We start from the raw sequence: 27,531 nt of genomic DNA on the forward strand, positions 1-27,531 counted from the left end.
CAGTGACTGCAATTCTGGAAATGAGTGTTTGAACAGTTTTTGAGTGCGTTTGTTGATGACAATTTTATGATTATTGTTACCAATTGTGCATTCTGCTCTGGCAAAAAAGGAAAAAAACATTCCCGACAAAGGGAGAGTTCACCTTGTATTTAGCCTTTTAAAATAATTTTTCTGGCTTCAGCGTTGCCGACAAGTTGGCTCAACTGTGACAGCATCACTTAGAAGTCAAGCCTCATCTCTCAGAGGAGATTTCAAGAAATGGCCTTTTCAGGTAATGGCCCAGTTGAGGAATGAATAGGAGAGGGGAGGGAGGAGTGAAACAAGGATGGTGATTTGCTATAGAAATGACCTTGGTGATAGTGATGGTTATGTAAGACAGGGAGAGAGATAGAAAGTTGATGTGAGACTCGTGATGTGACCTTGCTTTCTTTTCTGCAATGATCATATCACGCAGCTCGTCTGCTCAGAGTCACAAACCGCATCTCTTTGTGTGTGCTTAAGAGCAGCAGAGGCGAGCTCGAGTCCATGACTTCACTGCGCATATTATCATTGGAAACAAGAGTGATGCTGCTCTTTAAATGAAGGCATGCTGATGACGGGTACCGACAACAGTACACCATGAATGCTCAGGCACATATCCATTTACTGTTCTTGAGAGGGACATCTACTGACTCGAGCACAAGGACACATTTGAGGTCCATTACCAGGCTGTCTGTGTGAGATCACTTACTGTTGAGATTGCATGCAGGAGAAGAACTCTCTTTGGTCTATACACCTTGAGTTTAAGTAAATGATTTCAGTGTCAAACGCTACTTGCAGTCAGATTTCAGTGTTTAGTTCACATACAGTAGGCACCAGTTTGGCATAATTGCATATATCAGTTAAAAAAAAAAAAGTCCATTTCTACTTGTCAAGGCTGTGCAACATAGAGACGAAAGAAAAATCCCTGTTTTTACATATTAAAGTACTGATTACAAGTATGAATGCAAACATACTTACTGCTGACGAGTGATGATTAGCAACAGATGATTTGAGTCTGGCACAGGACGGCAGCATGTTCCATGCTCAGAAAAATATGGCAGAGAGCGGAAGCTATCACTGGCACATCAAGTGAGGAAAAGAAAGATTATCATAAATATACATGTAAACAGTCATAAAAGGATGGTAGCCATATGAGTGATAATAGTACTGACAGTGAAAATATAAATAGTGATCTCTCTAGTTTTTATCAACATTAAAAGAACAGCTTGATTTGCAGTAATTTTCTTATTTGCTCTCATGACATGAGCTGGATGAGGAGATGAAAACCAATTTCACATTTGATGAAAGTACAGCTGGAAATGTTCCTACTTTAAGTATAAAATCTGTACTTTAAGAATCATTTCATGGTAATGTTTTTCTACCGGATGGTATTTCCACATTCGAACAAAAGAGTGAGAGAGTATCCTCTTTAAATTACAGGAATGTGTAAATGTTGTGGTTTTCGCTCTACCCTGACAGTAAAAGCAGTCACTGGATAAGCCCTCACAAGTATAGTAAATGGAAAATATGGTAGTACAAACATGTACATGAAGTCTCACACAGCTGAGGGATCAAACCTGCAGCATTTGCACAGTATCACCAGGGGTCTCACTTTCTCCCGGCTTCATCTTTCATTTTTCTAGTTCCAGACCCTTCTCTCCCTCCCTCCATCCCCCTCCCTCCATCCATCTCCCTCCATTTCCCTGCTATGTGTGCCTGCATTTTACTGAGTCAGTCCCCACAGTGAAGGCTTCCACTTCAGAGCTGAGCCCAGCTCTCACCGCAGGTATTGAAACATGCTCCCTAAGCAGCGCAGAGGATGAACTTTGCTACTTATTTTGGGATGATTAATGTGTTTTGGTGTGTGTGTGTGTGTGTGTTTGTACGTACGTACGTGTGTGTTTGTTACAACCTGTGCATTTATGAGTATAAAAGCAAGAGATGATGCAAAGCAACACTTATTATTCATTTTTATATGGTCCTTCTAGAACAGAAAATCTCAGACAATGGTACACCTGAGCAGCACATGTGTTGCACATAGCCATGTTTTTTTCCCCACACACTTTACACATTGCATGTGCTTTTTCTCCCTTTCACTTTTGTCTCCTTTGCTATTCTTGATGAGACATTCAAAGTCTTTCAGTCCTGCCCTGAAAGGTAGCACTCAGACACCTTAATGAGTTCAATTTGCAGTGTTATTTCAGTCTGTATCATTGTAATCAGCAGCTCACTGACATCTAATGGCAGAGTACATAGCGCTTTCTCACGGCAGACATTCTGTCTGGTCAGTGAAGTGTAAGCACAGCGTATTAATGATGGCTGCATCCCACTTAGGGGAGGTCCTGCTTTTGTGGATGTTGGTTCACTGTCATGGCTTAATGGGACACTTAATGGAACTGAGCCATCATGAATACACCTGTGCTTTCCCTGATGATAAAAGAGTTGGAAAAAGGATTACAAACTTTGTGACACAGACCCACGTTGAGCGACATTATCTACAGACAGAGAAGACTTACAATAGTAAAGTTTCCCTAAAGTGTCTGACCTTCCAGATTGATCCAAGACTACAGTGACAAATCATCCAGGAAGTCTCAAAAGATCTAAATAAAACACCCAAGGAACTGCAGACCGTTCTCAGATCTTCCTTAATAAATTTGAGTGTTCATCAATCCTTATCTGAAAGACATCCCTGGGACAGCAGTGAGACTAACAAACACTGTTAATTTAAAAGGAGATTAAGAAACTGCTGAATTTTGCCACAACCCACCCTGATGACCCAACCTGTTTGTGAGATGTTACATCTGACGTAGACCAAACACAGAGATCCACAAAAAGAAGGTGATACGTGTGGTCAAACATGGCAGAGGTGGATTCATTTTGTGAGGATGCTTTGTGGCTTCAGGGCAACTTGTCATAATTGAGGGAAACATTCAATTCTTCTCGCTACCAGAAAATCCTGAAGAAGAACATCGGATCATGAGTCTGAGTTGAAGTCAAATGTAACTGTTTTGTAACAGAAGTTACTCTTTCACATTGGTTTTTTTTCTTCAGTAAACAGAATGACTATTTCAAACCTTCACTGTGTTTTCTCTGGTGCCTTTGTTGTTAAATTTAGCTTGCTTTTCTGACAGATATTAGAACGTGACACACAAAAATAGAAGAAATCAGGAGGGGGTTCTCCTACTCCTTCACACACCTGCTGTTTCTCGGCTCTTATGTGGTCTTAATGGCGCTGTCTGCTTTGTCCCCCTTCATCTCGCCATCTGTACGTATCGCATTATCAGCAGCCTCCATCTGAGTCTCTCAGAGAAGCAACGCTGTCTGAACTCACTGCAGGCCACAACATTTCCTGATAGAGTGTACTAGAGAACAAAGTTGCCTGGCAACAGTGACGGCTACAGGAAGTTGCTCTCTCAGAGGGAAAAAAAAAAAAAAGGATTTGAGCTCAGAGTGGAAAGGAAGCCAGACCTCACATAAGAGATGTTGTCAAAAGGCCCACTGTGCTGTTATTTGTTATCTGCTGCTGAAACGGATGATTTTGTTGACTCGTTTGGAAAAAAAAAAAAATCTTTTCATCTGTGATTGTCTGGCTGCCATGTTGATGCTTTGTTGTCTTTCAGTGGGAGGACGGTGGCTGACATTTCATTTAACCAACACGCGCAAAATCTCAGTCCGTCCTGATTGGTTTGATGAATGATGCATGTCATGATAGCAGTGTGATATTTAAATGATTGGTCTCCTGATTGGCTGCGTCCTTGCTTGCTCACTCATTGATCTGCTCCATGTGCTAATTTTGGCCTCTTTAATATCCGTGTTGATCTGCAGCTGCTGTCTTGGGTAATTTTCAATCTTCAGTGGGTTGATAAAGTTTGAATACAGTCAACAGAGCTGCTTTTGATGACCGGAAGTGAGGTTGAATATGCACGCGTCTTCCTCCTTTCTCAACCATCAACAGGTTGTTGTGTTGTTTGTAAGTATCCAACATGTGGAAACAAATGGGATGTCGTTTTCTACACCTATGCTCCACAATCCTGTGATATATATAAGGGGGTAGACATGAAATAACAAGGCTCAGACACTGCACATTACACTTGACACATCTTTTTGTGCTCTCATACTTACAAAGTTGCACTGACTGCCACAAGACATTTATGTCAATAACAAGCGAAGACAAAGTGGTGTACTTGTTGCTGATCGGCTGTGCATAAATCATGTGTGAGATGTTTACTGTTGTTTGACAACAGATTAGTTCCCATTTGGTTTTGCTGGATGACTGAGCAGGAAGGGCTCAATACTGGATGTCCTCTCCTTCGTTCTTTCAGAGGAGTGTTTGCCCCTTGTAAAACTGAAGTGTGAAAACGGTCCAGAGTCATTCATTGCCATAAAGCCTTCGGCTGGCGCTGCGGCTTCTTTCTGCAAGGGGGAAGCTTGTCTGGTTTCTTTTCATATTACTTTTTTTTATTTGGAACATTGCCCTTTTAGAAAGTTAGTATATTTTCTCCTTTTCCCTTTGCTCCAATCCCTTTATCACTTTCTACCATGGTGCAAACATGGACTGCTTCAAACTGATTTAGTGTAACTGTTACTGAATAACAAGTGAAACTACAAAAGAGCTCCGTCACCTCTGTAGAATTATGGAGCAAGGAAAGAAATGGTTCAATATCGTTGAACTTTTCCAGTATCTCACTGTGCCATCGAATTGTTGACAGGTTCGTAATGTTTCAAGTTCTGTATAGGAAATAAATTTCACTCCAATTTTAACTGCGGGGATGTTTGAGAGAAGATTTTGGTGGGCTTTGCCATAATGTTGCTTAATAATGGCAACAGTTCCTAAGGTTTTTTAACTTGGCTGGTTCTTGTGGTGACCTTTACTGTGAAGATGTGTTTCTCTGTTTGTGTCCAGATATATTAATACAACTGAACCTGCCTTTTGTCATGTTACATACTTTTTTTCTGTATTGTGCTGCACAGTTTCTTGCTCACTTTTGGCTTTTTTCCAGTGAATCTTTGAGCTATCTTCATGTTGCAGTTTGGCAGCCGGGCTCGGCTCTGTTTTCAGGCCTCTCTATCATATTAGGGGCTTGGCAGGGGTAGCCGCTGTGAAGGAGTACAAGCAAATGAGAAAATGCAAGTGTGTGATCAGTGATGATAAAGCATTTCAAGCTGGTAGAATAAATGTGGTTCACTTGATTCGTCAGTGTGAACTTGCTCCCAGGCACACCAGTGCATTAACGCTGTAAGGGGCTGATTTACTAAAAGTCTGCATCTGTAAAATCACATGCAAACTTCACACCACCCTCAAAACCATGTCCAAGCTGATCTACTGACGACGTGCAGTGAGGATTACGTCTTTCAAATGTGCAATTTAACACACATTGTCCATACTGGGAGGGGAAATGCAAATAGATACATTTAGTACCTACAATGACATTTACTAAACCTGAAAGTAGAAAATAGGAGAAGTGATTGTTGTGTATTTTAGTAGGACTGAAAGGCACGTATTGATCAGGTGCGCAAATCTGGAGAGACGGTTGCTCTTATTGTGGTGAGACGGAGACGCAGAGAATGTGGTTTTATACCCGTGGAAAAATTTTTAGTGTCAGAGGCAAAGGTTATTTAGACATCTCGTCTGTCCAGCGATGGCATTTCTGAGATATTGAATGAATTGAATGATTGACAGCCAACAACAAGGAGGAGCCACGAAACACCAACAACTAAAAAATATCTTGTGATATTTTCATGTCTCTGGGTCATTCCAATGTATCGCTGCTTGGATATCCCACCCAGTCCTGTTATTCAGGTGTGCTGTCACAGGTCCTGAATGTCGTGTCCCGTGGAACTCACAGGTAGCTTCATAAGGTTCACGAGCACTCGTATGGGGCTGTATCACTGCCATAAGTCAAGAGCATGCTCTTTCAGTTTGAGAGCATGGTTTCTTATTTTTACAATCAATTGTTTGTAATATTCTCTCTTAAAAGTCTCCCCTTGGAATCAAAAAGTTGCAGATTATCTCGACTCTTTCGAAACTGTACGCTTGCCCTCAGGACATCTGAGTGTAATACACACACAATTTAGTAGCCTTTATTTGAGATCTTAGTGAATGAGACCGTAGGTGTGAAGGACAAAATGTGTCTCGCAGAGGACATGTAACATCAAAATGAGAAGCAGTTAACAGTTCCTGGAATGATTGGAAGCTAAATGATCTCATTTTAGTATGCACGCCAAGCTCAACTTGGATGTCTGCGGGCGACAAAAGTATCCGTCTAATTAGCTAAACATTTGTCACGGTGTGTATGAGGGAAAACACAAGTAGGTGTACATTTGTCAGTGACTTTAATGCCAGCGAGACCTTGCCGTCTGCCGTTTTTGTTTCATGGTGTATTTATCGGTTTAAGACGGGGAGGAGACATGGTTATGGTCAGATATTTTGTGCAGCTGTAATTAGGAATTCAAGTCTGGCACTTGTGTGGATGCGCAGTGTCGACGATTACGACTTTGTTGCATTTTACTCTGTGCATGATGCAGCCTCACCCACTCAGTTTTGTTACTGTGCTTTTTTCTCTTAGTGGAAAGATGGGAGATGATTTTTTTTTTTTTCTTGGCAGAAATGAGCAAACAATATTAACTTTATTTGAGTGGAAGAGTAGAATTTTCTGCTGTGTTTTAAGTGCGAGTTAGAGAAGGAGATCAGGTGACAAAGATTTGAAGAGGAGCATCATTTGTGGATAGTATTGGAGAAAAGGGGGGGGGGGGAAATAAGTGTGTTCAGTAATTTGTTTGTTTGCCTACTTGTTTTTCCTTTATAACCGGAGAGAACTACTACTCAGAGTCACAAATATGTTCACAACTCAGCACCAGAACACAAGTGCATATTTTTCTGTGAAACAGAGTCCCGTATATATGTACTATGCAATCAAACTTAAACGGTTTGAATTAGAGATTTTGTTTTTGAAAAATACTTTCGAGTAACTCTCATGTTGTTCTATATTTTTCTTCTGAAAGAAAATCCCACAAAAAGATTCAGTTCTTTTCATCTTCCCTACTCTAACGTGCAGCTTTCATCCCCAAACCCGCTGGGGATGAGAATCATTCAAAATTGGGTCACAAATATGTGTAGTGTGAAGTATAATGTGAAATTTCAGTCACAAATTAATGCACATTTGTTGCTTTAATGGGTATTTGCAACAGCAGGACATTGTACTATATTTGCAATTGTTTCCTGATTGCGATTTTGACGAAAAAAAATGAATTTAATCCATTTTGGAATAACTAACATCACAAAATGTGGAAAAAGTGAAGCGCTGTGAATACTGTCTGGATGCACTGTAGATAGTGGTAACTTAAAGCATCACTGACTTCTGTGACAATTTTTTTAATGCATATCTACAACTTTGTATATCGTACATATGTGCTTTCCAACAACACTGAAGCTCTAAAAATACATGGAGTTGTTTGTTTGTAGGATGCACATTCATTTAAGAGACAGAAGGATTCCCAGTTCTACCTCCTCCTCCTCCTCCTCTGTGTGTCTTGAATGTTTGGTATGAAAGTGTCTGCAGCCTGTCATCCTTAAATAATAGCACCTCGTGTGTCTGAGTTTTCGAGAGGAACGTTTGTGTCTGTGACATGAAATGCTTCTTCTGAGTGAATTTGTCTTTGCTACCATCTGAATGAGGGGCCTTATTTTCATGTCAACCACACTCAGCTACTGCAGCTAGTACACAATGAGACACAGTTCCTTCAGGAACATGGTGCTTCAAAACTACATGATAATACATCAACTAAGATTACACAGACCTACATACACTTACCTGCGATGCAATCAATATACTTTATTGTACCCTTTATTGAGACATCTTTTTTGGGCAAATGATAGAATTTTGCATTTTGGGCATAACAACATAACAACAAGTGTACAAAGCAAACAGTGAAAGACTGTACAAAAATATCTAACAGGACAATAGGCACAGTAAAAGACAGTTCACACTTCTAGCGTGGATAAAGTGCCATATGTGCCTTGCTTTGCGAAATGATATAACAATATAATGGTGAAATGCTGTAAATGTGAAGATTACATGCTATAACACTGTTTTCTGTATAAATATAGGTTTAGCCGAACGAATGCAGGATGTCACTACAATATAGAGTTTACAGTGAGATGTTCGGGCTAAGAGTCAGAAATGGCCGCGGTGTGGACGAGGAGCGCCCGCTGGGGCCTTCTGCCGTGTCGTCTTGTATGTTTTGTTTTGTCAGGCCTCTCCCTCCGTGTCCTTCTGTAAAGCTCTGTTTGTGTGTACACACACACACACACACACACACACGTGTCTGTCAATCCACTGAGGGTGTTAAACATGGAATTAGTTCTGCTGTCAATCACCACAGCGACGGTGAGCGAAGAGACGACACGCTCTCGCTCAGACGAATCATGTCCCCCGTAGACACGCACATACACAGGAGGACCTCCGATTGACACTCTGTCTCTGGAGGTGGTCAGTGCACTGTAAGTATTACACACACACACACACACACACACACACTCTGTGTCTCTATTTTTTGACTTCCAAACCTCCAGTATGATTTGCCCTGAAAGCATACTTAGATATTCAATCAGGCAAAGAAGCATTTGGAAATGGGGTAGATGAAAATATCCAGCTCTTTTTCCCAGTGAGCTCATACATCAGTCAGTTTCCATCTTGTTTATTTTCACTCGTTTATTTAAGTTTTGTCATGTTTTTCTATCTTTCTTCATTTGTCTCAACTTCTTCTTTGTTGTTCATCTTTCTTTTACTGCTGTGCTTTTTTTTGTCTTTGTTCTGTCTCTCTCTTTGACGTTAAATACTCGTTAGGATCTAAACAAATTTGGTTCTTTCCACTTTGTTGCTAAACTTATTTGCTCTCTTTCAACCTTTGTTTCCTCTGCACTCTCACAATTAATATTAGAAGGTCAACATTGCTGAAGAATATACAAAAATGAACAATCTTTGTGTATCAAAGACAGAAATTATATGATCAGTCATGATGATTAAATATATCCACTTTCAATTCTGAACATTTCCAGATAACCTGTCCTTCAGAGCCTTTCTCAGTGAATATGTTTGCACTGGTCAGTGTTTGCGTATGTTTGTATGCAATTTAACCAAAGTGGGTTCATGCATTTCCAAAGTTTTTAGAGGCCTGAATAGATAAAGAATATAATTTTTCTGCTATTCATCCTATGACCTCGTCACCCTCCGCGGGGCCTCAAATTCTCCCGTTGGGAACCAGTTCATTAGCAGTAAATGTTTTGTGTTCATAATTATATAACTAGGGCACTGCAGTGTGAACAATCCAATTTATTCCCACATAAATGAAGATTACATTTAAAGATAAACAAAGATTATCAACATTTGGAAGCTTTGTGCATGTGGGAAGAAAAGACGTTTAAGTTCAATAAGTGAGCTCATATTTATTGTCTCTCTCCCATAATCAAATTAGATTAAAATGAATTGAATTGTAAGATCAGTGCCAGTATTTAGCTTCAATTTACATATGAATAAACTTATTTTTGATCCTTTCTGTTGTTGTAAGCCAGCCATTCAATGTGTAACCCCTCACGAGAGCTGCTGTAAACACCCCGTGTCTGGGAGCTATTTTTCTTTAAAAATATCGATGGAAAGTGTCTCCGAAAGCCTCTGGAAAATAAAGAGTCAAAGTACCACCCACAGTATCTGACTGACAAGTGGTCTGATGGATGCTCACTGCAGAAGCACAACAGAAAATAAAAAAACAATTCAATGTGGAAAATGGAAGCTGTAGCCAAAAGCTAACACTAAATGGTTTTATTATAATCAAAAATAAGTAGTAAATAGTTCTTCTCGTTTCTTTAAAACTCTCTGCTTTCCTCCTTTTTCTTCTAGTTTAGTCCACGTCCACGTGTAAGGACGGTGTGCATTGTGTGCAGAGACCCAAGACAGATTCTGCTGTGGTGTGTGTAATGTCAGATGCATGAAGTAGTGCAGGGATCTTGCATGTCAGGGTGACATTGTCCCTCGTCATTGGATGGGTGCTATTTTCAGCACCCGTGGCTCGTATCTCTGCATACCAGCAGACTCTTCACGTCTGTGTGCTCTGCATGCGTTTGTACATTTAACACACAGAAACAGACAGTGCCTTGTGTTATTGATCATTATGAATAGAAGTGTGTCTGTGTGTTAGGATGAACACGTAAAGCCTGTTGAGAATAGAATCTCCCACACAGGAAAGTCGGTGATCTGAGACGGTCTACAGAGGAAACAAAGATGGAGGGATGGTAGGAAAAGAGGTATCGAAGGAGATTGGAGGCAAACAAAGCAAAAAATAGGGTGCAGGGTGAAAGCGTATAAAGAGAAAGGAGGAGGAAGACTTTAAAAAAATGGACTCATACAGAAACCAAGTGAGGTGTTCAGATGTTGCAGGGACCGAGACGAGAGGAAGTGAGGGGAAGACAAAAGTGAAGAGGTATTGATTGTTTCCGCCAGCTGGGGGGGAAACTCAAGCCAACTGTGATTTTCTGAAATTAGAGCCAATGGAAGGTTGGAGGATGCAGGAGAAAATGGTGGGAGAGAGCAGAAAGCCAGCATTTGGCTCCGTGTGTGTGTGTGTGTGTGTCACAATGTATAATAATAACACGAGACAAAAGTAAGTGCTTATGAATAATAAATAGTCACAGCAGTGCCTGGTACAGGTGCCGAGTGACTGAAGCAGCTCATTTTGATTTTGATTATACTTCTAAAAAAAACCCTCAAATATTCAATTGTTTGTGAAAAGCTGCAGGATGTTAAAGTGTTGGAGGAAATGATGACAACAGAAACATAGATGCAGTTAATTTACACCGGAGAGATCAAAACTAGCAATGAAAACACTTCAACGATGAGACCATCCAAACATTTGACACACGGCAGACAGCAAACAAAGATGAGATCATTTGGAAAACCTTCACTGAATTACCCATAAAACAACTCCGGGAATGGAAAGGTACAACGGCTCAAAAGACAATCAAACGATAGATAAAATAATAACACATTAAAGAGCGAATGGGTTAGTGCTGCAATTGGCAAACCACATGTCTGATTGTAATGTGACATCAGGAAAAACACAGGTGTAGTTAAGAGCATCAATAACGGTCACATTGGAATGAGGCCGTTCCACTTTGCTCACGTCGTGAATACTGATTCACTGAAGAAATGGAGCCATTGTTAAAAGTATAAGTAGCTGTTTGTTTCATGGGAAGCTGCAATGTTCTCCAGTCGTCAGCCAGTTTGAGAGTGGGGTGAAAATCATCTTTTTTTTAATTTTTTTTTACAAATATTTGTTTAAATTCTTGTTGGTAAAACTACACAGGTTGCAGAGGAGAGGTAGTGCTTGGTTGTTGTGAGTTCAAGGACAGTAACCGAGGAAGTGTTCGATAAGAAGCTATTTAAGTTGTAATTCGCAACTTGCTTTTTGCCACACCACGAGTGAAATGTAAATTTTACCTGGGAAATTTCCAGTCTGACCAACCCGTTTAGACAGAAACGAGACGCAAGATATACAGGAGCTTTTAGAATGCTAAATATATTTCACACTTTTCAGGTGTTTTATTTGCAAATCCCTAAAACGATATTTCATCTCAATATTGTTTTCCCATCTCCTCTTAAGCTTTTTCTTGGAGCTCTACCAAGGACATGCTATTTTGTTTGTCTTTAATGTGCGTTTATATTACTAACCCTCCCCTCCGATTGACTGACTCTTTTCTGAGTGACACACGCCCACACCTACCACAGGTTTCTTCAGTCTTGTAGCTTGTTATCTCTGCGACAGAATGACCGCTTAAGGAAGTCTAAACGGTTTGTCCAAATGGCACAGCCGCTAAATACGGGCTGTGTGCATTTTGACACTCGCATTACATATATATATTATATTTAGTAAAAAACTAAAACCATAATTTTAAATTTTAAATCAACCAAGTTACAGCACAAGATAACGAATGACCTCAGTTAATGCAGATTCTTTTATGAGAGGAAGGACAGAACTTTGTACTGCTTGTGGGAGGCTGGGTGTGATTTTTGGTGACTTTGTTTTTGTTTCCACTGTTCTGTAGCTGCACTTAAGCCACATATGCTACCCGTAAACATTCAATGTTGTATGGTTGCAGTCTGGATTAAGTTGTTTTTGGAAGATAAAGCACGAGGAGCAGCCTTTAGCGACACATCTCTACTGATCATATTCTGAGGCGGTTAGTGGAGCGCAGTGATCCACAGTTTGACATTAAACTCTGCAGTCAGGGAGTCCATTTATTCGGTTAATTTCTAATTTAATTAATGAGGGACAGCTTTTGCCAGAAAGACATTAGTCCCCGACAGGCGTTCCGGGCTACTTTTTGGCAGAAGCTTGTAAATTACACTTTCGCTTGTAATGAAATCATCAGCGTCACATTGGGGTGTTTCCTTGTCAGACCTCATTTTGCAGTACTGACGAGCTCGCGCTACATTACCCCTTACTTAGCATCCTAATGATGTACAGTATGTCTAAATATGTCTGCCCTGGTGCACAACTGTCCTTCCTGCTTTCTGCCAGCTCCGCCTTGTAAAGACCGAAACGAGAAATGGAAAAAAAAACAACTTTTCCATTCAAGTCTCCTCACGCGGGCAGAGGAATCGTAGCCATGCGTGCTGCTGCATGCAGTGAAAAGTGGAATATCTCTGATGAGGAGCGATAGAAGAAAAACAATGCCTATGGGGAAATTAAATTGGAAAGACAGGAAAAGTTTTTAAGTGTCTTTACCGAACGAACTGTAGGCGAGCAATTTCTCCGTTCTTTCACAGACAAATCACTGCGTGAATATTCTGTCAACTACACAAGCCATTTTGGTCCATCTATGGTTGGTGCAGAATAAAAGTGGAAATCTCAATGTAGAGAGGCCTGGACACGTGTGTGTGCGCACACACGCACAAATCAGTGGCATCAGCAGTTTTCTATTATGCATGTAGGACAATACAATACTTCAGTCAATTTACTCGACCTTCTTCTCGGTACTCCTCATTTTCTTTTTCATATCCCCACTCTACCTTTTTTTTTTTTTTTTTTTTTTTTTAAACTTGAGCTCACTTTAAATGTTTTTTATTTTTTTTAATTTTTCTTGTGTGCTTATTCTATCCAGTTCTGTTGGACTGTCACTGTCTGTGCACAAACTATACTTCTCAGTGCTCCGTCTTTCCCATTAAAAACACGTGCTATTTTTCTTATTATTATTTAGTTTGTTTACATTGTTTTCTAAGTTTCCAGCTGAAGCTTTGCTGCATATTTCTGAAAGCGCGCTATTAATTGTGAATTAATTCCAGTGTAGATAAGCAATTAACACATTGTATTACACCAGCAAATGTGTTCTATATGGTGCCAGAGTGTGTCCGTATTTTAAGTTAATTGGTTGTGTTTTCTAAAACTAATGTTTTTGTATGAAATATATTGGGAGTAAATTGATTTCAACACATTTAAATTCTCTACTCCTTTGTCAACTTTCAGTGAAATCATATTCTTATTTAATGTTTTGTTTCATAAAATGAGGTTATTTACATTAATTAAAAGCAAAGCAAAATGAATTATTCACATTCGTGCATATTACATCATATCGGCATATCTGTAGATGGATATACATGAGATTTATTTTGTGCATATTTGCATAACATTGATTTGAACCTGTTTCATTTAAATTAATTGTCTTTTTTACTGCTGATGTTGGCTCAGCTCGGCTCTACTTGCTTTTTTTTGTTTTGTTTTCCAGTGGGCAAAATCTGTGGTTAGTACCCGGCACTACGTTTGGTATCACCTCCACTGAGGGTCCAAGGAAGCTGATCTGATGCTAAACAGTCAGAGAGAATTGTCATCATTGTGCCTCTGTGAGCACAAAACAGGACATAACCCTGCCATTGTTAAATAGCCAAGCAACTACAGCAGTAGCATATCAAAAAATACAATAATAATTTCTTAGTCACTGGACCATTTAATTAATTACCACCCATAAAACCACACGGTGGTTAATTGAGGAGGTGTCTGGCTGCTGATGAAAGGATTCAGCAAGTGTCTGTTGAAGATGAGGCTATGGCAGTTTTCTGTGGCATAGTAAAGACAACATTTTGAGGGGGTACTATCCGCTGTGGAAACCAAAATCCAGAAATACCTGGTGCCATGAGTGAGTAGAGTAAAGCCGGTACCAGCAGAGAAAAAGGAAGCTGCATGTCCATCAGTAAAACCAACAAACCAGAGCTTTGGGATGCATACAGAACTGATTGGACATCAGCTAAGATGAGCCATCTTTGTGGAAACGAAGCTCTACTTATGATATTAGCCTTTTTTTTTTTTTTTTTTAAGTGAAATGTACCATATTTGTTTTTACCTCCCATGTGTTTACATCCGTTACCATGACATTTCTATGTATTTGAGTCTGATATCATGTTTGTGGGAATGTAAAACGGATTTTTAGCTCTGCATTCGTTTTGGCTGTTGGGTTGAAAATTATACTCGCACATATAGAGGACAAAAAGAAGGGTTGTGATGGCATATTTGTGCGTGCAGCTGTAGATGCACAATAACATATCCTCGGAGCAGGATGCAGACATAACGCATGCATATTGCACACGTATGGAATATATTACGCCGAGACAAATTTGAAGTGACACAAGATAACATACATTTTTCAACAACATGGAAGTGGATCGAGACAAGAAAAACACACACACACACACACACACGTGGATAATTGGTGTCAAACTGAAAATTGTCCCTCTGCATTGCATTTTTTTTTTCCACTCTTGTCATCTCTGCTTTCCTTGTTTCCTCCTTTCTCTCTCTGTCCTCAGCTCGTCTCTCCCTCCGGCTGTGTCAAATGCTAGTGTGGGTGTTGTCGCACGGACTACAGCCAAATCTCAGGCTGACACACAACTGCAGTCTTATGAAGTAGAAAACACATTTCTGTCCCAACTACCCTGTGAAAGGAGTGCGAATGATTTTAGGTCTAAGTTGCTAAAAGTGTATCTCCGCAGAGAATTGTGTGTTTGTGTCTGTGATTCAGTGGGCATTGATCTTTAAAGGCTGTGCGTGTTACCCGTGTGTACATTTGTGTATAAGGCATGTGTGTACCCTCCTTTGTGCGGCTGTGTTTTTTGCCCTGTTCTCTTTGATCATTAGGCAGCTGTATTCATTCCTACTCCTCATCATTTTATAGACAACAAGCTCATTATGCTTCCACTAAGTGCTGACAGAGCGAAGGGTGATTGAGGGCAGAATGAAAGACAAGAGGGGACTGAATGAGAGAAATAAAAGCAAAGTGGAGGGGGGGGGGTTAACAAGCTGACTTACCCAAAAATTGATGGATAATGCAGGATATTAAAAACGATTTGGAAATAGGGAAGGAGTGGAGAGGAGGAGCGGTTGGATGTGGTGAAAAGAGATATGAGATGGGGTGGGGTGGGGGGGGGCAGTGTAGAAAAAGGTGAAGTCTTAAATTGTAGCAGGATCTAAGTAAGATTTGAAAAGAGGGATTTGAGAAAAGAGGGTGAATTCAGATGGAGGTGTAGCGTACGACTTTGAGAATAGGACTGTTAACATTTTGACCTGGAACGCGTGTAACAATTTGAATTCCACTCACTCATCACTTTATAGGATATAAAGTTTCAACTTTTTAGCAAGTCTCAACAATCCCCCCCCTCCTCCGTTTTTTTTTTTTTTTTTTTTTTCTCTGCAGAATCAGCATTGAGCAAACATGATGAGAAAGGATTACTGACAAAATATAATTCACTACCGACATCTGATTACAAGCTTAATTTGAATGACCTCAGCATTACCAAATGTGAGTTATTACATTTGAAAGACACAATAAAATGGCATTTATCCTAACAGAACATAAACTTAATCTAAGCTGTAAACCAGCAGACACTTTTTCAGCAGACATTTTGGCGTCATTAATAACAAAAGCTCCATCTTGTTTTTGAAGGAATGAGGGGCGACTCTGACTTAGTCCAAGTGGAGCCAGTCCCGAGTTCCACTTAGTGGTATTGCACTTCCACATTGCCTTCACTTTTCAGACCTGCAGACTTGTCGATTTTTGTATGTAGTCTATGTTTCCACGGCCCTTGCATCGTGCAAGCTGGCTCACTGTGTCTCTGTCTTAGATCCTGGCCATTGTCGATGTAAGTAGTTACACCTGTGCTTTGACAAAACGTCTGCTTTTAAAAAGCAAATGGTTTGAATGTTTAGGTTGTATGTTAATGCCGACTGTGCAGCATGACCTAAGGGTGATTTCAGTTTTCCAGGAAGTTAGAGTCCATTAGGTCCCATTTCTCAAAGATAGAGTTTGCAGATGTTTGTAAGTTTGTATCCACTATTTCCCACCAAAACACATAATGTGTGTCTTCAATAGCCGACAAATGTGACTTTGTTTGTTTGGAGAGAATGTTTGGTTGATAGAAATCTTTTATCTTTATTTTCTTGATGCAATACCACATTTATTGATCAGAAAGCACGACACTTATTTTGACTGTGTTTTCAAAGATTGTTCTTAAAATGTACCAAAACATTTCTGAAATTATCTTAGCGGGTGTGGGGTTTCGGATACCTGCAATGGAAGAGAGAGTTTTTCAAAGACGCTTATAAAATGTTATGGCTTCAAACTGTATATCGCAGCTGTCTGAGAGAGATGCGGGACAGAAAGATGAAAGAGGGGAGTTACCTGGTAGATGTTTTGAAGCTGTATTACTTTGCTTTTTTATTGTTTTAAAAAAAAAAAAAAAATTGCTTAATTCATTATATGTATATTGTTCTGTTGGTTCTTTAATACTTTTCTTTGAAATGACTTAATGGAAGCCATAAAATAAAGCTGTAGATTTGTTGCAGTTAATTTTTTTTTTATCCTAACACACAGAGATGATGATGTTTCCAAAGAGAAACATTTTTAAGCCTGCTCTTAGTGACATTTCATAAAAGGCCAAATGGGATTTCAGCAAGAAACTGGAAGGTACCCTAGATACTGTAGGAAACCCAGCTGGACAGGTAAAGGTTATATGGCAAAAGAGGTAAAGGAAAAGTAGAGGAAATAAAACAATATGCAGCATGCACACAAATATATAGTCTCACTGTATGGCAGTTTATTTTTTAGTGTCATAAAATGTGACAGTCTGGGTTACCTCACTGACAGCGAATGAACCCATAGAAACTTTTTTGGAAGTCTTCCTTTCTGCCCCTTCAGTATATCTAAAGTTAATGCTTCACGTTGCACTTTTATGTCTTTTGATTTTTTTTAATAATTGACAATAAACATCAGATTTTACGAGCCCACAATGCTGCGTATCCACACGTGGACTGTAAATTCCTGTTAGTTGTCTTCTGTGGTTGTATTGATTTAAAATCTGTCCGTATTGCCTTTCCTCTTCCTCTACCGTTCCTTCTCTCTCTAGCTTCTGCATGTGCACTTTATAGCTGCATTGCTTCCAGGCTACATCCAGCTCCCATTACGCTGCTGGCCTTCCAGCTTCTATTCGCTTCACAGGATCCCTCCGTAATGTGAGGAAAAACCAGTAGATCGATTTCCTTTTTTTTTTTTTTTTTTGCATCCACATCACTGTTGTGGTGTCATGACTGTGAAATCAGGCTGAAACTGTTTGCAGGTACAGAATGGCTAATTTGTTTGTCATACAAATAGCTACTTGAAAGGATGCAGGTAGAGTCATTGCAGCTCTTTAACCTTTTATCAGTGCATCTAAAAATATGTTCTAGTGGCCACATACTATATGTTTTGTGTCTGACGTTCTATACTGATGTTTATTTTGATTGTCTAGTACCCATCTTAAAAGTACAGACACCAGAATTACATGAATATTTTTTATTTATAAAAACCTGCATACAGCATGTGTCTTTTCATTCTACTCTCAGGCTGTGTGGAGTGTTACAAACTAGGCAGAAGAATAAAATAGACATTACAAAATAAATGGATAAATTATGAAACCGATGCGTGTGACACATCCTTTCCACTGACTGGTTACTGAGGCTCTAGTATGTTTCATAAACCTTCACGGATGCAGCCGGTGAGCGAACACGGAACAGTCATGTCTAAATAAAGCCGCAGTGAACATTTATGCAACTGACACCTTTGTCTGATAGCTGTTAACAGTCAAAAACAGCAGTGCTACTTCGTTCATGTCTAAAACCAGCTTCAGTTTCTCTAAACTGTCATTTTTGCTTCATTAGTCACGTATATCATGTACCGTACGTGTAGCTTGAAACACTTTAACGCTGCTTCTTGCTGTGGCCTTTTCTTTCATCACTCTTACATCACGCGTCGTTATTCATCCCCGGGCCTGCTACCACCCTGTCAGCTTCTCTTTCTGTAAATCTACAGGTGCTTTGATTTGTGCTTATAGATCTTCTTTTCTCCCTCCGTTTCTGTTCGTTGTCCAGCCATCTGCTCTGTTCACCGTCTACCTGACCTCATTTTTTTTCCTAGGCCTTTGTTGTTCCGCTGCCCTGTCCATTGTTTTCCTGCCATCTGCCCATCTTTGACTCTGCGGCCCTTTGTCACTCAACACTTTTTCTTCTTCAGATTTTCTTACATTTTTGAAATTGGGAAGACTTAAGTTCTGAAGGCTTTATAACCATAAAGGCAGAGGACGAAGAGAGCGATGAAAGGGGACCACAGTACACAGTACAATAGCCTCATAGAGAGATGACAGTTGGGGTAAAGTTACTCTTTTTACTTGTTGCCATGGAGAAGAAAAGAAAAATGATGAAGAGATGAAAGCAAAGGTAAAGATCAGAGGGAGGCTGCCAGAGAAGTGAACAGCTCACACTTCAGAAGGAAGTGAGCGTTTTGCCTCTTATAGGTAGACTAGATGGAGGTGTCATCCTCGTCTTCCACTGAATAACCATGGTGGTTGGCATTAGAGTGGTCTATTAAGAGAGGATGCATCCCTCCAAATGAAGGACCTTCTGTCTTAGCATTCAGCTCTGCTGCTAAAGTGTCCTTGAGAATGTCATTAAGTCTCCACCGGATTTAGTTTCTAAGCCCTCACCTCTGACCTGTCAGTTAATTTGTAAACTGGAGCAGAGATCGATGTAGAATAAGTAGCTGGAGGAGGTATGATACATGGACTTATTATATAGCTTTAATAATTTAGTTTTAGTAGTCTTTAGCAACGTAGCTCGAGGGATCAGTCCACCATTTTGGTGCAGATTGAAATGACTGAATAGCTTTCGGATAGATTGCAATAAAGTTTAGTACAGATATCAACATGGTGTGCAGAGGCTGATTTCTGCTGACGTTGGTGTTCCCCAAACTTTTCCTCTTGTGTCTGAGGTTGACATTTGTACCAGATTTAATGGCAATTAACTGTCAAGGCATTTGACTAAAAACAGACATTTGTGTCCCTCTGGACAAACTGACCAACACTTTGGAGTAATATGACTAAACGAATGACATTTCTTATCAACCTCAGCTGCACTGTGTGCTTATTTATAATCAGGAAATTGTTGCATGCTATAAACTAAGGTTGTAAACATCAGCATTGTCATTGTGTGTGGAGAAGCCCCCCAGAATTTAAATAGCATATAAGGCCACAGAAGCAAACACATTTTCAGCAGAGCTTGGATGTTCTCCTCTCAAATTGAAAACCTACAAAGTCTACATCACACAATACAACGACCACGCTCAGGACTCTGGGTAATTTGGGCATCAATTTAGGAGGGAGCCTTATCACAGCTCAATACTCCATCAGAATCAAATACAAGTACAATTTTCAAATAGAGGGAAGTCTTGAGTTAAATTCTCATGAAAATAGCAATTAGTTTCAATTTCCAATTGCTCTATCCCCCCCATACAGATCTGTAATGGTGCTTGCATCCCTCACACTTGCCCTGAAGTATGCTTGTTTTCCCGCTGAAGACCAAACTTGTTGTCCTCTTTATATTTCGCAAATGATTTGGCATAAAAATGAAGCTGCGAGTGGTAGGAAATGGAGAAGGAGGGAGGTTGACCTGAATTTTAATTAGAGGCAGACGAGAGCAGTGTGAATATGGACAGGCATCACTTGAGAAGCAGCTGGAATGAAGGGGTGAATACATGAATCAGAAAATGGATGGACGGATAGTAGTCAAGCTCTTTTCCATTACGGCTCGGATGAACATGAATGCATATAGGACTGTGTGTGTGTGTGTGTGTGTGTGTGTAAATATGTTAGTGTTCATTATGATCAGGAGTCCTGTGTGACTGCTGGCATGTTATGTGATATGTGTGCAGTACTTTACGTGTGTGTGTGTGTGTTTTGCGTTTTGGTCGTGCATTGTGTGTTTGGGTGGGTGAGCTGCGCTGCTCTGGCAGCTGCCTGCAGCAAAAGGATTAGAGAGGTGGCACCACTGAAATGGAGCTGATCTACTTGTGAGTGCATGCGCGCGCCTGGTGGTGTTCCTCTGCGGTCGTATCGGCTATGAATCGGATGAGACTTGTGTGTGTGTCGCGAGTCTGAACGGGAATTGGATCAGATTACAGAAAACATCTTGGCACCAGATTAACTCCAATCCCCACAAGAGAGGACAGAAATGAAAGAGAGGAGAGAGCTGCAGTTGAAGAGAACAAGCAGCAACAACGTCTAGATGAGATGAGGGTAGAGTGAGATGTGTTGTGGGATCTGCTTATGTAATAAGTGCTGACTGTGACATGACTGTGTGCCTCTAAAGTTGCTGTGTGGAGTACCTTTAAACAGCTTCTTATTTCCAGATCATGATGCCCCTGTGTATTATTCAAAAAGAAAACCTGCAGAAGAATCACTCTATATGATCTGTCTCATGGCATCGACTGTTAGTGTTGCTGGTTTCAACATGAGGCTCACATTTGCTAAAAACCAAAGACGGTAGCACTCCTCTCCTCCTCGTCTCTGTTGTCTCTGCGTGTCTTCTCTTGGGATTTACCGGAAATGAAAATGTAGTGATATTTTTTTTTCACCCGTTTTTCTCCTTCCACCCTTTTGGCAACGCCAGAAGCTTTGCCTTAGCATATTTTGTTTTGAAAGAAGTGAACGCTCCCACAGTTTGGGGATGTGAAGTCACCCAGCAGGGGATGTTGAATAAACCCTAGTTCAAGCTCAGTCGCCGGAGACTTTTTGGCAGCGCCGGACTCCACTATTAGCCTAATATTCCCAGTCCCAAATTTACTGCATGAATATGTGGATCTGGCCACACTCCATGGGTGTTTGTCTCCACCCTAATGGGCATGTAGACCCTAATGGTTCTTTTAAAGTTTTGGAGCAGCATTTAACTCATTAGCATTGACCACCATACACCGTATGTTGTGCCCCAAAACTCACAAAGCTGTGAAAAATATAAAAAAATTTGTGCAACGCCATGTCGATAAATGGCCATGCAGACCTTTTTTATTTTTTTTATTTTAGACATTATTTCACTAGTGTTGCTACAACTGCTTCGTCAGGCTCTACAGTTGCTCCCATTGTTGGAATGACATTTCCAAACAAACACGTCACTCCAATGTCATCACACTGAGCCACCCCCACTGGTCGCTGATTAGTCCACCTTTCAGAGTATGATTACAGTGAAAACTGAAGCTGTGAGCAATAGTCAAGGCGGAGTTAGACGACTTCACTATGGCCTGACTTGAACTTTTCCTGGACCGAGTGTAAGCAGTTTTACAGCTTTGAATCTGGTTAGTCATAGAAGAGTTTAAAAGGAAATACCACCACCGCATTCATTATCAAAATCAAACTTTATTAAATGAAACGTTAATCTTAAAATAAGAAAGTACAGTGGCACTGATTCACGCAAAGCATCAAAGTAACTTGATCACAAGATGAATTAGGTTCAGATGTGGCCAGCTTCCCACTTTGACTGAAGACTTTTCTTGAGTAATGGCTGCATTCTCGATATTCTTTGATTCATTTTCTCAATAATTCAATACAAGGTTAGAGATGTTGTTTTCATTTTACTACATCAGATCTTCTAAAAATCTAAATAATTTTAGTTGTAAAACAAAAAAAACCCCTGAAGGCAGCTGAACTGCTGTGCACATCAGATCAAGTTTGTTTTGTCTTGAAACCTTCTTTTCTGCATCTTCTACAGATTTCCTGAAGGAATTTTAAAATAGTTTTTTGTTTACATGTGAAGGCAGCGTCATAACAGCAATGCATTGATTGTGTGTTTAAAAAAACAGTTAAACTCACTGCTTCTGTTAGTCACACTGCAGTAAATTGACATGCAGCGCTGCAACCTAGACACACACACACACACACACACACACACACACACACACACACACTACCAGACATAACCATTTAACAGCTCAGTACCATCGATTGAGCAATTGATTGTTTTGTTCCCTCTGCTATGTGATGTACATCACACATAAAGCTGAGGAGCTTTGTACCACATTACTCTGACTGGCCCTGGACCTTCCATGACCCAGCATGCACTGCTTTCTGACTGGTGGACTTGGGGTATGGGGGAGATGGCAGGTGATTGGAGGGCTTTGTGTGAGGTGTACAGTGAATCATCAGTATTGCTGTTCCTTGCGGGATTTGCATGTCATAACAGTAATCTGGCAGTAACAACCTCGAGAGAAATACACACGGTTTGTTTTTGGACAGTGTGAGTGTAGCATGAGTGCAGATCTGATGATCACTGAGTGGAGCTGCAATAGCTTTATGGCACCGACCGAATTGCTTCAACAAGTTTAAAAAAAAAAAAATAAAAAAATGCGTTGACACTGACACCAATAAGCTACATCCATACAAATAATTTTTTCTTTTAAAACATCATTTTTGCTTCAGAGTTTTTACCGTTAAATGAGTTTAGGCAGTGTATAAGTGACGTGTGAATTGTAGCAACAGAAAACCACCTGGTTAACACTCTCCCCCTCTAAACTCTAATTTTCTTTTTCCTAAAATGGAGTTTATAAAGTTGGTATGTAAAAAGGTACTATTCGGGAACTGGCATTGAAGTGAAAGTAGTGGTATTTTAAATTTTTGAACAAGGGCTCATCTCAATTGAAAATCTGAGGGAAAAAAAGATCTTGGGGGGGAAAAAGACAAATGACAAACCCAAACCAGGTAATTACTTGTCAAGGTTTCTTTGAGTTCAAAATCAAACAGTATTTCTGTTCTGTGCAATGAACCTTCATCGGCTGTTTTTTTTATTTTATTTTATTTTCCTTGCAGAAATGAAACTACAGTAAAGTCCTCAAATAAAGAAGAGGTTCCACACATAATAAAAACTCGTCTGATAACTGTCAGCATGCAGTAGATTATAGACACCTTGGTCCGAGAAAACCCACCTCTCAGGAAATGGCTATTTAATGCAACGTTTTAAATAGTATTATGTGACAAATGAAAAAACTCCATGTTATTTTATAGAATAATTTGAGAACAGTGTCATCTGTGGAACGCTCTCACCGAATGTATGTTTATTCCGCAGCACAACAAAGCAATGAACTTAAATAGCACTTATTCATCACAAATTGCTTAATCAAACATACTGTGGTTTCGGGAGCCACAAGGGATCACAGTGGTAATACGTCTGCACTTTGGAGTCAGTACAAGTTGAATCCCAAACATCACTCTGCTTAGGCAAAGAAGATAACAGTTTAACACAATGTGCAGTGGCAGCAGAAAACACGGCCCTCATACGAAATGCTCACAAAAAAACCGAAGGATGCTGAGAGCAGTTGTCAATACTGCCAGCTCAAGACTTTTTTTTTGAGTTACAGAAGACAATCGTAAAGTAGCCCTCAGCAACCAATTACTGTATGAACTGCACTCTGTTACTTGTCTTCTCTCAAAATGCAGAAGGTGTAAATGTTACCCAGTGGCTGATATCCTTAGAATAACCCGAATGTGACTAACATTGTTACAGACCTGATTTGGGCTCAAATCACAATTAAAAAGTGGGAAGAAGGTGAGACTTGATTACAAAAACAATATGTATAAAAGTGCAAAAATACATAATGCATTACATCTTGTGTTTTGACCTTGAAATCTTTCCAGACGGTGTCATTTGACAAGTGTACGGTAAAAGAAAATTGGGGATTCAGCTTTTGTCAGTTATGCGCCAAATCTATGAAACACACTACCTGTACATATCTGGGAAGCTAAGTAAATAGTAAAGAAAGCTTAAAACTACCTCTTTATTTCAGCCTTTAACTAGCAACTCCTGAAGCTCTCTTACACTTGCCTGCACTTTGCACTACAGCGCCTAATATGCATGTTGCTTTTTTCCCATTCACACACACTGATGAGACAGATCACCATGCAAGGTGCTGCCATCAGGAGCACATTCACACACGAGCAACTTAGGGTTCAGTGTCTTGCTCAAGGACACTGAGGCATGTGGACAGGAGGAGCTGGGGATCGAACCACCAACCTTCCGATAAGTGTGCAACCCACTCTACCGTCTGAGCCACAGCCTCACCTTTAATTTGATCCCTGTATTTGATCTGTTCTATGCATTTCATTTCTTTTCTTTATTTTTAAATGTTCCGTAATATGTATTTTTTTTTTTGTGAAACACTAACATTATTATTAATAGCATTTGTGTCCTGACATATACCGAGAAAAAAATTCGTCACATCATGTCACTGCACCGTCATATTTTGAAAGCCCACATATTCCCCCCCATTCTGACCTTCCCACAGATCCTGCAGCAGTAAGATCAAGAAGTAATTTTGTCTTTCCTCGAGTCCACCAGTTCTGGCAGTTACGTTCCTGCTGCAGCCTCCCCTTTGTGCAGACAGGAGTGAAATCTGCTGTGGCCTGGTATCCAGTCACTAAAGAGCAAATCATTTTGTTTGTCCCAGGATGCTTGTACTTCATGTGGACCACAGCTGGTCCTAAACTGCTTCCTCCGAGCTTGTAGTTTGCCTTTTACCTTCAACCAATTTCCCTGTCCTCCGTAGACATGAAAAAAAGCTGTTCTATCCTTGAGGGTTTGAGGCAGCTTGGTGGACACGGGACACACACACACACACACGCACGCACGCACGCACGCTCGCTCGCACGCACACACACACACACACACACACACACACACACACACACACACACACACACACACACACACACACACACACACACACACACACACACACACACATACACACACACACTCTCACAGAGGCCAAAGAAGAGACATTTTTTATCCGATGCTTTGTGTTGGGGAAAAATGACCCTTTGCATTCTGGGTCTTTATGCTGCTTTTACTTCACTCCATCTTCTTGATTCCACTGCTGTGTACTCTTTAGGGGACTTTCTGCCACAGTGAGGCACTGCAGAGCAGCAAGGGAGGGAAAAAAAGACTGTCAAGAGCCCTTGTTGAATTAGAATTTTGACATCTTGTAACAACGCTGCAAATGGTTTCAAGCTGAAGTGCTTATAGAGAGAGAAAACCCAGTGACAGTCCCTCCATCATTAACGCTCTCTGCTGTTCTACCACTCCCTGATTACTCCATCTAATCCACTCTTTCACTCTGTATGTGTGTGTGTCTTTGTCCTCTCTCCCCACTCCCACTGAACACTCTGATTCCTTCATCTCTGTCCTCATGAGATCCATCCATCAGTCTTTCTTTAACTCTTCCCCTCCCTCCCTTCATCCATCCGTCTAAGCTCACCCGTTTTCTCCCTGTAGTCCTCAATTGTTCTTAATGCATTTTTGTTTCGCGCTCTGGCTCTTTCTGTGCCGTACAGTACCGGCTATCTATCTCTGTCACTTTCTATTCAAAGCTATACACCAGTGTACATTCATCAGTGTTGGGATCATTTAAGCACAATCGGACTCACACAGTGGACAGCAGCAGGGAGCTAAAGTCGACTTTATGCTCTTTGAAATAGCCCTAAAAGTGTGTCTCTCTCTCTCTCTCTCTCTGTGTGTGTGTGTGTGTGTGTGTGTGTGTGTGTGTGTTCAGCAACCCAGTGACCTGTCCTTGTGCTAGTAGTACAGTCCATTGACTTGGCTGCCAGACCTTATAAAACACTGACCACTCAATCTGTTACACTGGCTGCTGCTTCACTCACTGACTCAGTGTGTGTTAGTGAGACAGGCTGAGTGCAATATGGAGAGACACATATTGGTGCATTATGTGTGTGAATTAGTGGATCCTTGAAGTGCATGGAGGTGTCTGTGCATTATTGTTCCTATGTGTGAAGGCTGTCTCTTCCACTGTGGTTCTGTCTTTCTCTGTTTATCAGCGAGGCCTTGTGTGCTATACACAGAAGGTTAAGAGACTCGGGCTGAAAATTGGCATTTTGTGAATTTGTGTGCGAGTGCATGTGCGTGCACAGAACTGAATAGCCTCGCTGCAAGCCTAAATTGTACAGTCAGTGGGTTAGGGTTAAGGGCAGTGTATGCAGGGTTGAAGACATTGCATGCGTGTATCGTATATGTGTATGCATGCATGCATGCATGCATATGGGTTTGCAACTGTCTGGTGTACATTTGTGAGATTGTCTTGTCTGATTCTCGGGAGAATTCTGTGTAGGTCATTGGGTCTGTATTTATCATCCCAGCAGTTGGGTAATAGGAGCTCAGCACAGGTAACACACACACACACACACACACGCACACCACACGCACATGTGAATTGTTCCATTTCAGCCAGACTCTATTTCATGTCCGCTGGGACAACGAGACTACAGAACTGAGTGTCGATGGGGTTTTTTGTCCGTAGGTTTCCTGTGTGTGTGTGTGTGTGTGTGTGTGTGTGTGTGTGTGTGTGAGACCTCATACAGTTTCATTTGTTGAAGTGTGCACCGTACGTGTAGTCAGGCTGAGCAATGAGTTGTGCATTTGATCCCTTTAATGATTCCCTTTGGTTGAAACTGTGAGGAGCTGCAGATGCTGTAAATGGGACTAATTTCTCTGCAGAGAAAACTCTGCAGACCGTCTGGATATTTTATACAGATAATCTTTTATAGGTTGAAAGTCAATATTAATACACGTGTTGCATGTGGGTGTTTACTGTGCTCCTGATCTGTGTCCAAATGCCTCTTAACATGACTTTTCCTCACTCAGACCTTATAGTTCTGGGTTTGACAAGAGAACCTCTGAACAGGTGTAGTTTGACTCATGTAAACCAGTTGTTTACATGCCTGCGTGTTATGCATGATGGGTTTTTCACTCTAACTGCATCTCTAAAAAAACGGAATATTTTTGTGCTTGTTTAATTGCCAAATCCTAATTGCTGCTGTTTTAGCTTTGGGCAATCTTTGTCTGTGCAATTCATCCCTGGCTTCTCCTCTGTCCATCGGAAAGTCTTAATATTTATGCTCGCCAAATGGAAATCAAATCAATCCTGAAGGCACTTGGCTGGTTTAACAATTAAGAACTACAAATGCATGTTTCTGTTTGAAGACAGGACTGAAAGCATTGGTTTAGATCATAAACTACCTCCGGATTTGTTCACCTTGTCTGATTTCCACAAAAAGGGAAGAAACCCAAAACACAAACTGTCTGTTCATCAAATTGGTTTCGACAGAT

General features: G+C 40.5%; 1 protein-coding gene across 1 annotated transcript in view; it reads left to right on the plus strand.

The window, feature by feature from the left end:
• Positions 1 to 27,531, plus strand: part of pcxb (pyruvate carboxylase b) — a 283,978-nt gene that overhangs the window by 32,511 nt on the left and 223,936 nt on the right. The gene's annotated exons all lie outside the window — the stretch shown is intronic.

The sequence above is a fragment of the Embiotoca jacksoni genome, unplaced genomic scaffold (genome assembly GCF_022577435.1).
Source record: "Embiotoca jacksoni isolate LCO1_2020_lvr unplaced genomic scaffold, fEmbJac1.0.p SCAF_24, whole genome shotgun sequence".
Classification (NCBI taxonomy): domain Eukaryota; kingdom Metazoa; phylum Chordata; class Actinopteri; family Embiotocidae; genus Embiotoca; species Embiotoca jacksoni.